Source organism: Crinia signifera, chromosome 19 (genome assembly GCF_055691185.1).
Source record: "Crinia signifera chromosome 19, ASM5569118v1, whole genome shotgun sequence".
In the NCBI taxonomy this organism is placed as follows: domain Eukaryota; kingdom Metazoa; phylum Chordata; class Amphibia; order Anura; family Myobatrachidae; genus Crinia; species Crinia signifera.
In genome coordinates, this window is record NC_139226.1 from 58631992 (window position 1) to 58649870 (window position 17879).

A 17879-nucleotide genomic window follows, 5' to 3' on the forward strand; every position below is an offset into this window, starting at 1 on the left:
TAGGCATGTAGAACCCAAACACTATGGGCGGTATGCATTCTAGGATCAGGGCTGTCGATGCCGTCAGACAGCCGTGATCCTGGCATGTTTGTGGTCAGATTGACTGCATAACGACATTGGATTGTCGATCTGCGGCTCGGATAACGACAATCCACGGCCGTTATCGGCAGATCGTGCCCGACAGCTTCTGAAGTCGGGCCCATTCTGCCGTCATCCCGCATCAATGCTGTCATTAATGACAGCATTGAATAGGAGCCGCCGCTATTTCCCACGTCAGAAATAGCGGCGGCACATTGCATATCCCCTATAAGAGATATATAAGAAATGTATCAAAGTAAAAACATTGTATAAATGAGTAAAATAAAAATGTGTGAAAATTGATGCATTATACAAATGTTCACATCACAATATATACTTACCAGCGAAAAGGATGTATAATTAACCAATACCTATATTAAATCAGTGATGGAATTATTGTATTTTCTAAGAGATTGGGGGTGGGGGGATTTACTAAGATTGGCGATTATAGGTGATCCACGGTACAACCAGATACAACCGGAATTGACCATGAAAATATGAACGGAGAATACAGCAGATTTACTAAGCTGCCGTATTCTTCTGATTCACAATTTATGATGAGCCAAATTTACGGCAGCCAAATACGAACCGCCAGCCATGAGATGCTCATCAGAGTAAAAAAAATAGTAAGATAAAAATGACATTTCACACGGCAATAACCGGTAGCGGACTCATTGAGCCAGTGCTGGTTGTAGAAATACTTCTGCGCATGTGCAAACCCCAATTGCGAGCGTCCACAGCGTGTTACACAGTCGCCGGGCTGTTCGCCACAGGGGTGGTGGCAGCACTGGGCTATGGGAGCGCCCAGCGTTTTATAGGCGTCCCCATGAAAATACTGGGCGCTCCAATGGGTACGTGGACGGGGTGGGTGGCTGACGTCACATTATGTCAGCCGTCCGCCCTGTCTTAGTCCCATCGCCCGCAAATAAAAGTAATTTAAGCCCTTTATTTGCGATGGCAGGAGAAATCATTCCTTGGTTGGCGACCATCAAATGATCTCTCCGCCAGATTCAACCCCATCTGACCCGACAGCATAAGGAGTTCCATTGTTGACATTGACACGGGGACCAGTGATGTCAGGGGGAGGAGTTAGATTCTCTATTGCTTCTAACACTCCTGGTGCTACTGCACCCTTGTGCAGTGCATAATTTAGGTCAGACCCATGGGGGAAAGGGGTCAGTCCCGTGTGAAAACCAAGTTTAGAACTGTGAAACCTATTGATGCTGCTTTTGCGGTCAGAAAAGCAGCTGTAGTCCCCATATATCTGTTACCATTCCCTGTATTTACACCAGGGGGTCATTAGTATTTGCAGATTGACCCAGAAAATGGGTATTTTGGGGAAATCACGCAACTATGTTTTGATAAATATGCCCCTATGAATGACATACTGTAACATAAACTTTTTTTCTCTAGTCTCATACTGTATGTCTAGACTGAAGGCTTCAATGTGTAATATGTTAAAAGTGCCCATTACATACAGTCAAAGAACAAGGAGATTTTGAAGCTCTTGTTTGGCTGTGAAACCTCACAAGGACACTTAGAACCTCAGAGTCATTTCTTCACAGCTATTTACTGTTCATTAGGCATCTGAAGAATAGTGCCAGCATCACATAACCTCTCCATTACTGCTGTGTTCCACTTTACTCTGGGCAGGGCTGGGCAGTGCTGCGTAACAATCACTGCAAGAACCACACATACAGGCTGCTGTCTGCACTACCCGGTGTGTGTGTGTTGTTTTGTGTCCAGTTGACAAGCTCAGTATCCGCTATGAGAGAGGCTTTAACTCCTGCAGTGCAGTTTTGCTTGCTCCAATCAAAGGTATGTGAATGGATAATTGTCAATTTATATGGAGAATAACAGGCTGGCTCATTGGAAGGGGGTTGAGAAATTGTAATACTTGTTTGAGCTATCATGCATTTTGAAAATCTGTTTATTTCCTATTGGTTACCTTAATCTGTTGTGAGCACATCAAATATTGGGTGCTCACTCATTAACCCTGCTATGTTATGTTGGCAATTTGCATTCACAGGGGTATAACATTTCCAGATGTATCTATTTAACATGTGAGGTTTTCTAGATCTGGCACTGTTGTTAAATTGCATACTTTGGCCCTAGTGATATCACATGGGATTAGTGGAATAACATATAGGTCATGTGACATGTCCTTTACTTTTTTTTCTTGAACTTTGTCTACAAGTGCCTTTTTTTTTAACAACTTTTTTTATTGGTTTTTCAAATAAAGTAAAGTAACATGTGGCATCACATTCAGGTATCTTATAAGTCTGTAACAGTCAGATCTATTGGACATAGATACAGAGAATACAATCATAGAATTATGTTTAAATATACACATTTCACTAGGTATGATCGAACGCTCAATCGAGTGAAGCAATGACCTTATATTACTCTTAAAGGGTCTATTGATCTCTAAAAAAAAAAAAAATACCTTAAAGGAGCTATGTGTTATAAAGCCTAACATGGCCTATCGTAAATGGTCTGGCAGGTCGCAAGCTCGGGTATCATTCCATAGGGGGAGGTCAAGCTTGCCTTCTGTCTGGTGTGCTTATGACCTATATCCAGTTACAACAACATGTAATGCAACAATAGCCAGTACATATATAAGAAACTTATAAAGAACATATAAAGAACGTAGGGAAGAGGGGGGGTGGAAAGCAGAAACGGGGAGGGTGGGGGGGGGGGGGGGGGAGGGAGAGGACCAGTAGAGTCCTAGCATAGTTTATCAAACATCATAATTTCTACGAGTAGTAGTCAACCTTGCAGTAAATGACGCTATTAGAGAAAGATCATCTCTGAGGTTGATTCAGGGAGTACCAATGGGTCTGCTCAAAAAAATTTTGGATTCGGATTTGAACATCAGGGTCAAGACTGTTCATATGGATTCCCCACTTTTTGTGAAAACGCACAGCGCCTTCTTCAATACGGATAGTTGCGGTTTTTCTATCAAAGTATAGAAGTTGTAACATTTTAGCCTGAACCTCTTCCACAGTGGGGGAGGATTTTGTTAGCCAGTGTGTGAGGATGGCCTTTTTCGCAACTGTCACAATCGTTGTTAACACTGGGGTGAGTAGTGACGTTCTTCGGTTTAGATCCCAAACAGTAAAATTGGCAAACAAACATGCAACTGGGTGAAGAGTCACATTTAACTGGAGTGTGCGGTTAATGTAATATACCAGTTTGTGCCAAAAAATTTTGACGATACCACATTCCCACATGCAGTGTATATAGGAGGCTGAATCCATCTTACATTTGGGGCAATGACCTTCGTTCCCCGCAGCAAAGTGAGCGTATCTGGCTGGGGAGATGTATGCCATGTGTATAGAGAAGTAATGGGTTTCTTGCAGATAGGCAGATCCTAGAATTTTCATCGTCGATTCATATCTCTCACTAATAGAGTGGGAGGATGGGATGTTTGGTAGTATTCAAACCCATCTATTGTGGAGCTTATCCCATCTTTTAGATGTGTCTAAATCAGTTAGAATAGAGTAAAGTGAGTTTATTCTATATTTTTGGGTTTCAAGTGAGGAAATAAGGATTTGCAGTCGGTCAGGCCCCGGGGATAGTTGAGGGTTATGTGGTGTGGATGAGAGAGAGCAAAGGTAGTGGCGTAGTTGTAGATACATGAAAAATTGCCCTCGAGGCAAATTGTATTTGGATTGTAGATCTGCAAAGGAGAGTATAGTGCCCCCCGGATCAAACACCTTGGAAGAAGCTGTTATTCCTAAATCATGCCAGCGACGAAAGTTACAATTGGATAGGGATGGTGGGAAAGCTGGGTTGCCCCACAGTGGTATGTGCTTAGATAAATGTGGGTTTCTATTTAAGGTTTTGTTGACCGCTATCCACGAGTGGTAGATATCTCTGAATAGTGGGTTGTTAAGCACTGTTGGTGGTATGTCTGTCTTCTTAGAGTGTAAGAGTGCGCCTGGTGAGAAAGGGTAAAGCATAGCTTCATCTAATTTAATGTCCGTAAAGGAACTAGTTCCAAGCAGCCAGTCAGCAACACAACGGAATAGGACTGATTTGTTATACAGTATAAAATCAGGTAAGCCCACTCCCCCTGCTCTCTTTGGAGCTGTTAATTTAGTGAGTGCAATCCTGGGTTTTTTGCCCCGCCATAGAAAGCATGGAATTAATTTATTAAGTTTCTTCAAGTCTGATTTAGAAATGTGTAAGGGAATCTTCTGCATCAGATAAAAAAGTTTGGGGAAAATTATGCTTTGTATGACCGCCACTCTACCTAATAGAGATATTGGGAGCATCTTCCAGCTGTCTAGTGATGTAGAAATTTTAGCAATAACAGGTGCATAGTTTTTGGCGTATAAGTCATTAAGATTAGCTGTGATTCTGAAGCCCAAGTATTTAATGTCAGAGGAAGTGTTGTTAAAAGGTAAAGAGGTCAGGTATTCTCTGGTTCTCCTATCTGTATTGGGGAAAAGTAGGATTTCTGACTTAGAGAGGTTTATACGGTATCCGGCAACGGCTCCAAATGAAAAGATGAGACGTAGTATCTCGGGGATAGTGGAGGTAGGTTCAGAGATGAAGAGCAGCATGTCATCTGCAAATAATGACAGGCGTAGCTAGATGTTGCCGATCTTCATCCCTTTGTATATATCAGAGGTTCTTATGGCGATGGCCAGAGGTTCTAGGGCTATGGCAAATAGGAGAGGGGATAGTGGGCATCCCTGACGGGTTCCTTTTTGGATAGTGAACGGGGTTGAAAGAAGGCCATTACTAGCAATTTGGGTGGTTGGAGAAGTATACAGACATCGTAGAATTGATATAAATCCAGCGGGAAGTCCAAATTTGGTTAAGGTGTTAAAGAGATGGGGCCATTCGATAAGATCGAATGCCTTCTCCGCGTCCAACGATAAAATCAAATTGGACGCGGGAAGGGGGGATTTTGTTGTAGAGGAATAAACTGCCGTGAGAACCCTGCGGACATTAGTCTCAGAGTGTCTCCCTGCAATGAAGCCCGTCTGGTCCGGGTGTATAATAGAGGGAAGAATAGTTTTTAGTCTATCGGCCAGGATCTTTGTTAAGAGTTTATAGTCAAGGTTTAATAATGAGATAGGCCTATATGACCCAGGAAGAGAGGGATCTCTGCCTGGTTTTGGGAGTACTCTGAGGGTCGCATTATTGAAATGCATGGGGGGGGGGGTTTGTGGCAGAAAGGATAGAGTTGAGAACAGTGACTAGGGTGGAGCCTATGTGCTGGAGAAGTATTTTGTAAAAGTCACCGCTGAGGCCGTCAGGGCCGGGGGCTTTGTCGCTTTTCAAATGCTTAATTGCCTCAGTGACCTTGTCTAGTTGTATGGGAGCAGTCAGTTTCTGTGCATCTAGTTCGGTGATTTTTGGGCATACGAGGGTATCCCAGAAGTCATGAGGGAGATCAGGTAGTGGTGGAGAGGAAGATAGCATGGGGGGGGGGGGGGGCAGAATATAAAGAAGTATAAAAGTCTCGTAGTACGTCAGCTATTTCTGAATTAGAGGAGGTAAGTGTACCATCTAGTTTCTTTAAAGGATGAACCGTTGCCGGAGATCGGGTGCCTTGAAGAAAATTTGTCAAAAGTTTACCTGTCTTGTTGCCAAATTTATGGTAACGGTAGTTTACAGAAAATAAATGCCTGTCGCCTAGGGTTTGAATGTAATGGTCAAAGTTTGTTTTTGCGAGCATGTAGATGTGTTTATTTCCAGGGGTGGGTGTTGATTTGTATTGCTGAAAGGCTGCGGTCAGGTCGGACTGTATTGTCATATATTTGGAGACATATTGGCGCTTCATGTCTGAAACGTAGGATATGATCGCGCCTCTCATCACCGCTTTAGAACCCATCCAAAAGAGGGTAGGGTCAGAAGACATATGGTCTGCGTTGTTTGACGTATAGTCTTTCCATGTTGTCTCTATATGTTTTTGGAAATCTTTATTTTTTGAGAGATAGGCTGGGAATTTCCACTGCCGTTTCTCAGGTGATGTTAGGGGAGATTCTAGTGAAGTAATGACCAATGCATGGTCTGATAATACGATGGGAGCAATGTGAGAGGATGTAACTGTGGGGAATATGGACTGCGATATCAGAATGTAATCAATCCTAGACATAGTAGCATGGGCTGACGACAAACAAGTAAATTCAGTGTCAATAGGGTGGAGGGCTCTCCAAACGTCAATAAGTTGGAGTTTGTTTGCGAATGTTGGTACACCAAGTTTTGGGAGGGTGGGGGCAGAGGGGTTAGGTTTTGATTTGTCCAGGGTCGGGATGATATTAAATTAAAGTCCCCACCGACTATAAGGGAGTCTGATAGTTTGGGGCTCAGCTTCGCTATGAGATGTTGTAGGAATTTTCTGGAGTATTTGTTTGGGGCATATATGTTACATAGGGTGAATGAGCGGGAGCCGATCTTAAGTGTAAGGATTAAGTATCTGCCTCTCGGGTCTATAATCACGTCTGAGACTTCATGTGTGATGTGTTTTTGTATCAGTATTACTACACCACGGGCCTTGGAGGTGTAAGTGCTGGAACCAAGTTTGCCATCCCAGTGTGTTTAGCTTCAGTACCTCGGCTGCAAGTAAATGTGTCTCTTGTAGCATGGCGATGTGAATGTCTTGTTTCTTCAAGTATGTTAGGATCTTTCGTCTCTTAATCGGGGAGTTGATGCCCCCGATGTTCCATGTGCCTACGTTCAAGGAGGATATAACAGACATCTGAGTGTGGATACATCTTGGACAACCTGGTCAACAAGGAAGTGAGAGAGAGGGTGGGGGAAGGAAAAGAGGGGAAGGAAAGTGACAAACAGGGTACATACATACTCAAATATACATAAAGCTATGCTATGAGTGAACAACATTTCTGCTAAATCATTAAATAGGGAGTTCCCTACAGAAGTGTATACCGTGGCGAAATGGAGTTCTTGACTTCCGTGTGTAGCAGCAGCTAAATCAACAGTTCAACTTAATACAATTCCGGTGGCAGTAGTGGGAGAAAGGAGTGCGGGGAAGTGGGGGAGAGAGAAGGGAGTCCGCAAAACACCCAAACTGCAGTAAAAAACAGGGAGAGGTAGACCAAGTGGTCTTAGGAATATAGTTTGCCGCTATTGTTCGTGGAGAGTTATACAGTCATGCAGTAAAAAAAAAAAAAATCATACGTGGGGCGGAGAAGACATCTAGCAGCTGTACCACGAACATGCGTTATCCAAGTCAAACACTATCTTTGCAGAGGACAATACGGGGAGATTCGTGGTTGAGTGGAGCTTGCTGGGTATTAACCAGGTGAGTTATGGAAAAGGTGACAAATATGTGTCCAGGGGGAAGAAACTCCAGGAGCGCAGTCCCATGGGTAGCCGTAGCAATTATGTAGAGGTGACACTAGCGATTGGGTCACTTATATCTTCTGGGTGCTCTCGGGAAAGGCCACGCAAGTAAGCTTGGGCGTCATCCGGGGACATAAAGTCTTTGTGGGAGGTGCCGTCATAAATGCGTAGACGTGCTGGGTAAAGGAGGCCGAACTTGCGGCCCTCAGCTATCATTCGGGAGCAAATGGGCGAAAAAGCTTTACGGGCCCTGGTCAATTCCACAGAATAATCCTGAAATAGAAATAGTTTATGGCCCTCCCACATTAGGTCTTTGACCTTGCGTGAGGCCGACCAGAGAGCTTGTTTATGGAGAAAGTTAAGAGTTTTAAACAGAGTGACCCGAGGTCTGGGTTTAGTAGGGGAAGGGGTCGGGCCAACTCTATGCACCCTTTCAATCACCATGTCACTGCATTCCTGTGAGACCCCTAGCAGTGTGGGCAAGGTGTTTTTCACAAAAAATGCCAAGGCAGGACCTTTGAGGGATTCCGGCAGGCCCACTATACAGAGGTTACTCCTCCTAGACCTATTTTCCATATCGTCCAGTTTATTCCAGACTTGGTAATTCTCAGTAGTCAGGGATTTCACTGATTGCTTGAGACCCTCTATATCGTGCGTTGCCGCACCTAAGACATTTTCGTTATGAGTAACTCTTTTAGTGAGAGTGCTCAGTTGCGCCGTTATGTCTGCTACCGCCTGTTTAAGTAACGGGGTCATGGTTGATCTAATGGCGTCCACTATCTCGCCATAAGTCACTGGGGAGTCCGGGGCTTTATATACCTGGGATCCGGCAGCATGGTCCCCCTCGACAGTGCTCTTCTTTGAGGCCGGAGAGGAAGCGTCTCGGTCAGCGTCGGACGCCATGTTGCCGGTGCGGCGTTTCTCTTGTCTGGCGACGGGAGTTCCCGAGGGAGTCGCCTGTGGCACGGAACGGTCCATTCCTTCAGCTGTCGGCTGCGGGTGCGATGTGGGTCTCTGTGGAGGCTAGATGTAGCCTTTAAAAGGTGTTTTGCAGCGGGTGGTTGCGGAGCTCCGGCGGCTGTGTCCTCACACCATGAGACCGAAACCGGAAGTCCACAAGTGCCTTTGATACTGTTCAGAAATATAATGAGGATTGTCATTGATCCCACCTTGTTTCTACACAATTTCAGTTACTGGTTTTGTAATTCCTGTATAATAAAAGTTACATTCAGAAAATATAATAATAATAATCATGATGATAATAATAACAGGTTGCCTACCAGGAGGTTCACGAAAACCAGGTCCCCCTCCCCCGGAAATATTGGCAACCCTCCCGGATACCAGCAACACCCCCCAAATCTCCCTGGCCACAGCAGTAAATTACTACTATTCGTGGCTTTTCGGGGGTGGGGGGGGAACTAAATATGCAAATTACATTTAGCCCCGCCCTCCTCAAAGACCCGGGAATTGCTGGATTCGCAGTACTAGAGCCGGGGCTTGATAATGTCCCCCCCCCCCAAAGGCAACCATGGAAAATAATAATAATGATAATTTTATTTATATAGCGCTCTTTCCCTAAGAGGACTCAAATCGCTAGCTGGTCCCTCTTTACTTTGCCACAGTCTATGTAGTTGCGGCTAGAAACATTTCTGTCTTTTGACTTTTCCCATCATACACTTGGGCCTAGGTATACCTGAAAGGGGAATATAAAAGTGCCTGTGCCCAAAGCGTGGCAAACGAAGTGAGCCCGCAAGGGTACAATCCAGCTGCAATAAAATAACCTACACGTACAGAAATTTTAGATAAAATAAGAAAAGCTGTGACGGCATCTAAGTACTTCTGCCCGCACCTAACGTCACATCCTCATCAAAAAACAGAAGTGGATCTAGACACAACCCAGTCTATATGTTAAAATGTGGAGTGTGTTCTATGAAAACAATAGTTTTTTACATAATTTATGTGTAGACATTCCGATTAGCGGTACAGTAATTTGCAATTCAGCATTGTCTGTTATACAGGTTGGATATACCTTATCCAGATATCCCAAAACCGAAATATTCCAAAAACTGTAGGTTTTCAGAATTTTATTTTGCCCCTGAACCTTTATTTATAATCACCTTGTCCCCTGGTGTCCACTACGGCCATTGGATTCCTCTTCAGTGGCATCCCTGATGCATTGCGCGGGTGTGCTGGTGACCTCACTGCCGTGGATGCCAGTAAACACCGAGGACATTGGGGGACGGTTAGAGGACTGCCTGAGGACCAGGTGAGTATGTTACAAAAAAAATATTCAGAAATCTGGAATAATCCCTTATCCAAAATGCTTGTGGTCCTGAGCATCACGGATAAGGGATACTCAACCTGTACTATACAGAAGCATGGCCATAACAATAACCTGAAACATGTTCTGCACTTACAGTAACTGTGTTTGTCCAATGGTGGCTAAGTGCAAACTTCCCACATCTTTGTTTGAACTTTCTTTCATATATTCAGAACTACCTGTACATCAGGCATTCCCAACCACGGTCCTCAAGGCACAACAACAGTGCAGGTTTTAGTGATATCCAGACTTCAGCACAGATGGTTTAATCAGAATCACTCAGGTACTAATTAAGTCATCTGTGCTCAAGCCTGGATATCACTAAAACCTGCACTATTGGTGTGCCTTGAGGACCGGGGTTGGGAATGCCTGCTGTACATGGTCACACCGTCAGTGATGTCATACCCATGCAAATTATAATGTCACATAAATCACTTGACATCACTTCACACCCATAAACCACCCTACCATAGGTGCATAGATTGCAGCTGCTATGGGGCCCAGAGCTGAGAGGGGTTCACCTTCCCTGTCACAGTTATTTTTTGTTATAAACATTTTTATTATGATTGGGTGGTAGATCAGGGTGTTTAAAATTATTTGCCTTAATGTCTACAAAATATATTGGTAAGTCTCAGGAACTTCTAATTGTAAAGTGGTAACAAATAAACTGGAGCGAATTATAAATATTTCAGAATATGATCTGTGGCCCTTAATGCAGTTAAGGCACTATAGTGTGTCATAATATGAACTGGGGTCACTGTTACAGTATGTGGCACAATAGGAAGTGGAGGCACTATACTGGGGCATAATATAAACTGTGGGCACTGTAGAGTGTCACAATTTGAAGTGGAATCAATATAGTGTTGAATAATATGAACAGGGGGCACTGTTATGTGGCACAATAGGAAGTGGAGGCACTATACTGGGGCATGATATAAACTGGGGGCACTGTATTGAGGTATAATATAAAATGGGGATGCTATTTATCATAATGTGATTTGAGGTTACTGTGTGGCATATGTACAACAGAAATATTGGGTGGGTCCCTGCGCTGAGTGCTGCCGGTGGGTTCTCGTCAGTTGTATGTTTCACCAACACCATACAGAAATACAATAATAACAAAGAAGATACTGACAAACCCTTTGGCGCAGAAATAGTAACTCTCTTTAGTGCTCTCGTCGGTTTTACCCAAAAGAAGAGAGAGAGAACAACAATAGTGTAATACAGTCAGAATCAATATTATAGACATAAAATAATTCCATAGGTTGTGACTCGTACCATTCCAGAAAGTCTACTTTTTTAAGGCAGACTAGTAATCGCATATAGGGGAGCGGTCACGTCACCACCAATCGTTTCTTCTCCAATGAATCCAATATTCATGCATAGATAAGAACAAAAGCTGGTATAGTGAAAGTACCGCTTTTATTACAATATAAACATTACATTAAAAACAAAGGCATGTGCTGACTCTCACCGAGTGGTGTGGTCTACCCAGAATTCAGTAGACAAACAAGTCCTTTGCGGATATTCCTGATATGTTCAGTTATCCTGACTTTAAAAGGCCTGCTTGTTCTGCCAATGTAAAATTGGTTGCATTGGCACTCTACTGCATAAATTACATTGACAGAGTGACATGTTAAAAAGTCTTTAATTACATGTTTTTTCTCATTGATGTTAATCTCTGTGATTTTTGGTCCAAAATTATTTTTGACTGTCCTGCAGCCCATGCACGATCCACATCTATAAAAACCAGTAGATGTTACCGTGGATTTTTTAGGAGAGGTGGGGCAAAGACTTTTTACCAGTCTGTTCTTCAGATTAGGTGCTCTTCTAAAGATGCAAACAGGGTTCTCAGGAATCTCAGCACCTATTGTTTGATCTTTTTTTCAAAAATCCCCAATGTCTTTTTATGATTTTCCTGATTTCATGATGCTGTGAGGAAAAATCTGTTGTAAATGACCATTTGAATTTTTTTTTTTATATATTCTTTATTTTAATTTTTCAAAGGATTTAAAGATAGTACATTACATTTTGACATAGTACAATGTACAGGTAACAAAGAGTAACAACAGCAATTCAAATATTGTAACAGACTATGAAAACCGGTGTATTATTTGTTTTAACAAACAGTCAATTAATTTGGCAATATGAAAGAAAGACGAGTTTTCCATATTCTGTTGTCAGAAATGAAAAAAAAATTTTGGGTTGGAAAACAAAGAAAAATCCTTGTGTTGTATCTTTTGAAGTGTTGGTACATGGAAGACCGAGGGGGGGGGGGGGGTGCTGGGGGGAGGGAAGGTGAGACTGGGGTGGGGGGGACACAGGCAGGGGCGTAGTCTTGCAGGAAAGCAGGAGATTCATTTATATCTGGGGTATTCAGCTACCTAGCACAATGCGGCTGGGAGATGTATGCTATTAGGGCGTTACTGGGTCACAGGGTACATAGCTTCTATACGTGTCTGAGGATTTAAAGTTAATCCAGTTTAGCCATGTGGCTTGGTAGTCGGACTGTTTTTCCAGTGCTGAATAGTATATATCTTTCATGGTCCTATAGAATTCTATCCTCTGAAACCATTCCCAAATCCCTGGGGGGTCTACTGACCTCCAGTGGACTGGCACTACTGCTCTTGCTGCATTGTTAAGATGTTTAAGCAAGGATTGTTTGTATTTTGTTATGGGGATGGGGGTATGGGAAAGCAACCAGAAGTCAATATTGTCGGGAGCCGAAAACCCCAGAATTTCCAAGGAAATTTGAATGACCTTATCCCAGAAGACCGTGATCCGAGGGCAATCCCACCATATGTGCACTAGTGTGCCCCTGTCTTTTTCGCAGCGCCAGCAAAGAGGGGAGACTGAAGGGAAGATCTTGTGTATTAAAGGCGGGCAGCGGTACCACCTGGAGAATAATTTGTATTGCGTTTCCACAACCTCTAAACTTGTTGAGCAGCGGGCCATGGTCTCGCAGTGTTTAGACCAGTTTATTTTTATACCCCGGGAGGGGAGAGATCAGAGTCCCATGCCGCGTAAAATGAGGGAGCTTCACTGGTATGACTGTGAAGTACAATCTTATAGATTGCTGATATAACATGTACGGGTTCCAAGGTGTGGGAACATAGTGTCTCAAATGGTGTGAGTTCCTTTGTTAGCTGGGCGGGAGTCCTTTTTGAGTTGGTAAAGTGCTGAATCTGTAAATAGAACCAGTGGTCTGATGTGGGCAATTTGTTGGCTGTTCTAAGGTCGCTGAAGGATGTGAAATGACCCTCTGATACTAAGTTCGCTATTCTGGTCAGTCCGGCCGCTCGCCATCTAGTGGCAATACCCCCGGCCCTTTCCGGTTTAAATTCTGGATTATTGATAAAGGGGAGTAATAGGGAATCTTTCGAGGAGAGACCAAGTTTGTATCTCATGGCTCTCCACATCGACAGTGTGGGTCCCACCGTTAAATGTATGACCATTTGAATTGACCCTTTTATTTGTGGGTACCAGGAAAGCTTCCTGTTCTATGTCTTGTACCTGAATTAAGGCATTTTCAACTTTCTCTGGATTATAACCCCTTTTCAGGAATCTGTTCTTCATTTCATTTGCCTGTTCCTGAAAAACTGTTTGGTCAGTACAGTTTCTCCTTAGTCGTTTGAATTGACCAATGGGGATGCAGTCCAGCCATCTGTCCTGATGACAGCTGTTGCGGTCAATGTAAGCCTGAGAGTCCATGGGTTTAATATAATTTTTCGTTTTAAGTACATTATTCTCCACGAAGATCAGAATGTCCAGGAAGCTGACTTGTTCCTGACTGATATTGAAGGTTAGCTTAATACCTCTCTCATTTTCATTCAGATATTTACAGAAGGATTCTAAGGTCTCTCTGTTTCCCCTCCAGAGGAAGAGGATGTCATCAATATACCTCCGCCAGGACACCAGGTTTGCCTCATATGGGTGGTGGGACCAGATGACTTCAGTTTCCCACTCACCCATAAAGATGTTTGCATAACTAGGGGCAAATCTTGTGCCCATGGCGGTACCCCTCCTCTGGATGAAGAACTCCTCCTTAAAAACAAAATAGTTGTTTTGTAAGATGAGTTCTATGCCCTCAACCAGGAAATTTTGTAGTTTTTGGTTCATTTCTGAACCTGAGAGGGTTTGTTTTACTGCCTGTACACCTTGGATGTGACTGATAAAGTCACATCCAAGGTGTACAGGCAGTAAAACAAACCCTCTTCAGAAATGAACCAAAAATGACAAAATTTTCTGGTTGAGGGCATAGAACTCATCTTACAAAACAACTATTTTGTTTTTATGGAGGAGTTCTTCATCCAGAGGAGGGGCACCGCCATGGGCACCAGGTTTGCCCCTAGTTATGCAAACATCTTTATGGGTGAGTGGGAAACTGAAGTCATCTGGTCCCACCACCCATATGAGGCAAACTTGGTGTCCTGGCGGAGGTATATTGATGACATCCTCTTCCTCTGGAGGGGAAACAGAGAGACCTTAGAATCCTTCTGTAAATATCTGAATGAAAATGAGAGAGGTATTAAGCTAACCTTCAATATCAGTCAGGAACAAGTCAGCTTCCTGGACATCCTGATCTACGTGGAGAATAATGTACTTAAAACGAAAAATTATATTAAACCCACGGACTCTCAGGCTTACATTGACCGCAACAGCTGTCATCAGGACAGATGGCTGGACTGCATCCCCATTGGTCAATTCAAACGACTAAGGAGAAACTGTACTGACCAAACAGTTTTTCAGGAACAGGCAAATGAAATGAAGAACAGATTCCTGAAAAGTGGTTATAACCCAGAGAAAGTTGAAAATGCCTTAATTCAGGTACAAGACATAGAACAGGAAGCTTTCCTGGTACCCACAAATAAAAGGGTCAATCAAACAGATAAATTCAAATGGTCATTTACAACAGATTTTTCCTCACAGCATCATGAAATCAGGAAAATCATAAAAAGACATTGGGGACTTTTAAAAAAAGATCCCACAATAGGTGCTGAGATTCCTGAGAACCCCGTTTGCATCTTTAGAAGAGCACCTAATCTGAAGAACAGACTGGTAAAAAGTCTTTGCCCCACCTCTCCTAAAAAATCCACGGTAACATCTACTGGTTTTTATAGATGTGGATCGTGCATGGGCTGCAGGACAGTCAAAAATAATTTTGGACCAAAAATCACAGAGATTAACATCAATGAGAAAAAAACATGTAATTAAAGACTTTTTAACATGTCACTCTGTCAATGTAATTTATGCAGTAGAATGCCAATGCAACCAATTTTACATTGGCAGAACAAGCAGGCCTTTTAAAGTCAGGATAATTGAACATATCAGGAATATCCGCAAAGGACTTGAAACGCATGCGTTGTCCATGCACTTTAAAACGAAGCACCAAAGTAATCCTGAGTGTCTAAAGAATTTTTATGTCCTCAAAAAAATCAAATGTGGCAGTAGAGGTGGTGACATAGCTACGTCCTTAGCTAAAAATGAAATGAAGATGATTTTTAACCATCAAGCTCTAGCTCCGAAGGGATTAAATAAAGACTTCGAGCTTAAATGGTTTATGTGATTCCCATTTTATCTAATTTTAAGAATTTTTAAAGGATTTTATTCTGCTATTTTATTGTTAACTGTACAGCCATTATATTTAATATGTATTTTAATGTGTTAAACTAACACGCATTTTTTACAACTTTCCTATATTTATTATAATGACGGACGGATCAATAAGCACAAGTCACTTTATGAACATAATTGAGAAGGAAAAGGACTTATTGATAAAGGTATCATCGGCAGTAGAAGTGGAACGTAAATACCACCTTACTATGACACGCAAAATGTACTTCCGCTCCCATACCAAATTGGTAACGTGATATGGAGGATAGGAGTGTCACTGACACACGGAAGTGAGAAGCCGGTGAACCGCATCAGTCACTTCTGGTTCCGGACATGACAGGAAGCCGGAAGCAACTTGCGCCCGGTTTCTTTTCCGCGATGAAGATCATATGACTACTAAGGACTGCCGAAAAACCTGGTAACAGGGGGGCATAACTAAGATAGGGGAATCCCGGAATAGTCTATTAGGATGAGTCTATGTCTGGAATTAGGACGCCCCAGATAGAAGTATAAATATAGGTATGGACACCATTCCTCCATAGCCTTGACAAAGAAACCAGAGGAGTTTCGAAACGCGTTGGCGGAGGACAAGGTGGACTGCTGTACTTACCCGGGTGACCAGCTGCCAGGGACGCCTGTTGGTTGATAACATCTGCTTGTTTGTCTACTGAATTCTGGGTAGACCACATCACTCGGTGAGAGTCAGCATATGCCTTTGTTTTTAATGTAATGTTTATATTGTAATAAAAGCGGTACTTTCACTATACCAGCTTTTTTTCTTATCTATGCATGAATATAGGATTCATTGGAGAAGTAACGATTGGTGGTGACGTGACCGCTCCCCTATATGCGATTACTAGTCTGCCTTAAAAAGTAGACTTTCTGGAATGGTACGAGTCACAACCTATGGAATTATTTTATGTCTATAATATTGGTTCTGACTGTATTACACTATTGTTGTTCTCTCTCTCTTCTTTTGGGTAAAACCGACGAGAGCACTTAAGAGAGTTACTACTTCTGCGCCAAAGGGGTTGTCAGTATCTTCTTTGTGTGGCATATGTGACAGGATCACATTCACCAGTTAAAAGTTCCACACCGCAGGTTTATTTTTCACATATAGGCAATTCACAACAGAACGTTAGCAGTTACCAGGAAGACACTGGTTACAAGGGGCCAGATTCAGATGGGCTGCAAATTTGCAACCCGTCCGATATTTGAAAGACCGTACAGTGTATATGCGCAAGCCATCTGTCCGAAGGCAGCAAGGTTGATTGACAGTCTGCGGTAATGCAGCATTTTCTGGGAGTGCCAAGTGAGCCTAGACTTACGTGGCGCTGCAAGCAGGGGGAAATCATTCAGTGGGGTGTCATTTGGGACTTTCATCTGATCACTCTTCATTCTGCAGTATACAAAGCTCCCAACTGTTCTGATTTTCATGTGGACAGTCCCATGTTTTTTCAATTGCCCCGTATCCCACCTGGGACTGGCAATGTACCAGAGGAGGGGAACAGTTGGGAGTCCCCCCTGCTGGCTACCACTCATGTGCACAGCGTCTATTAAGTGTGATGGGGGGGGTTTCTTGGGCATGACCAGCAGCTCTTGGAGCGCTTGCAATGCCCCCACAGTGGTGAAAATAGGGCATTACCTCGCGGATGGGCTGCAATCACAGGCACCAGTCCCTAACCAAGAGGCCACAACCCCTATTTTCAGGTGAACGCTTATGGCACGCACAACTGTCACTGCTCTGCTGCCACCAATGTTGGGAGGTATGATTATATGTCATCTTTTAAAATGTCATCTTTAAAACTGAGGCAGCAGACTTTGTAATGCATATTTGTGTCTTTTGGCTATGGCTGTAGAGTCAGTCCACTGGGAGAGGCTGAGAGATGAGGGCAGTGAAAGTTAGTGTGGAGGCAATAGGAGATTGTTCACTATTAATAGGGATGTGGATATCGCACATGATAATGAAGGGATTGAGGATTAGAAATGAGGGAACCAGGCAGAAACATTTTCAAGAAATTGTTACAGAAACTGTAACATACTGTAAGTAACGAGTGGGTTTGTGTATTTACAGTTATATACATCCAGTGATGTTATTCTCTAGTTATAGTAGCCCATGTGCTGTATCAGGGTATATTTATGAAACCTTAGAGAGGTGAATTAAGAATCAGGGTTTAGCAGGTCATCCATACTGCTCATGCTATCCAGGAGCGGTTTGGGGAAGGCAGCTGTCACTATCCTTCAGTAGTATATGGGTGGCACATCCCCGCACCTACTGGTGTGCAGTCAGTGAATACTGGGGTAGATGTATGAACCAGCGTTAAGTGCAGAAATACACTTAACGCTGGTTAACTGGGGGGGGTGACGTTTAGCCTAATTTATCACTAGCACACCTAACGTGCGCTAGTGACAGCCCACCGAGCGTAACTGTCCCCTGTAATCCCCCCAGTGTTTAGCGGCCGGGGCAATGTATTAACAGCCGCCCAGGCGTTAAATCGCCATGGCCGCTTCACCAGCCCAGGGCTAGCGTTGTCCTATCCCCCAC

The 17879-nt window shown here is 43.3% G+C and overlaps 1 protein-coding gene across 2 annotated transcripts in view; it reads left to right on the forward strand.

Moving 5' to 3' along the window:
* Nucleotides 1-1785: 1785 nt before the first annotated feature.
* Nucleotides 1786-17879, forward strand: part of LOC146042578 (galactoside alpha-(1,2)-fucosyltransferase 2-like) — a 273576-nt gene continuing 257482 nt past the window's right edge. For both annotated transcript variants that reach the window (XM_083162632.1, XM_083162633.1), the window contains exon 1: nt 1786-1896. The gene's annotated coding sequence lies outside the window, so the exon portion shown is untranslated. The remainder of the gene's footprint in view (nt 1897-17879) is intronic.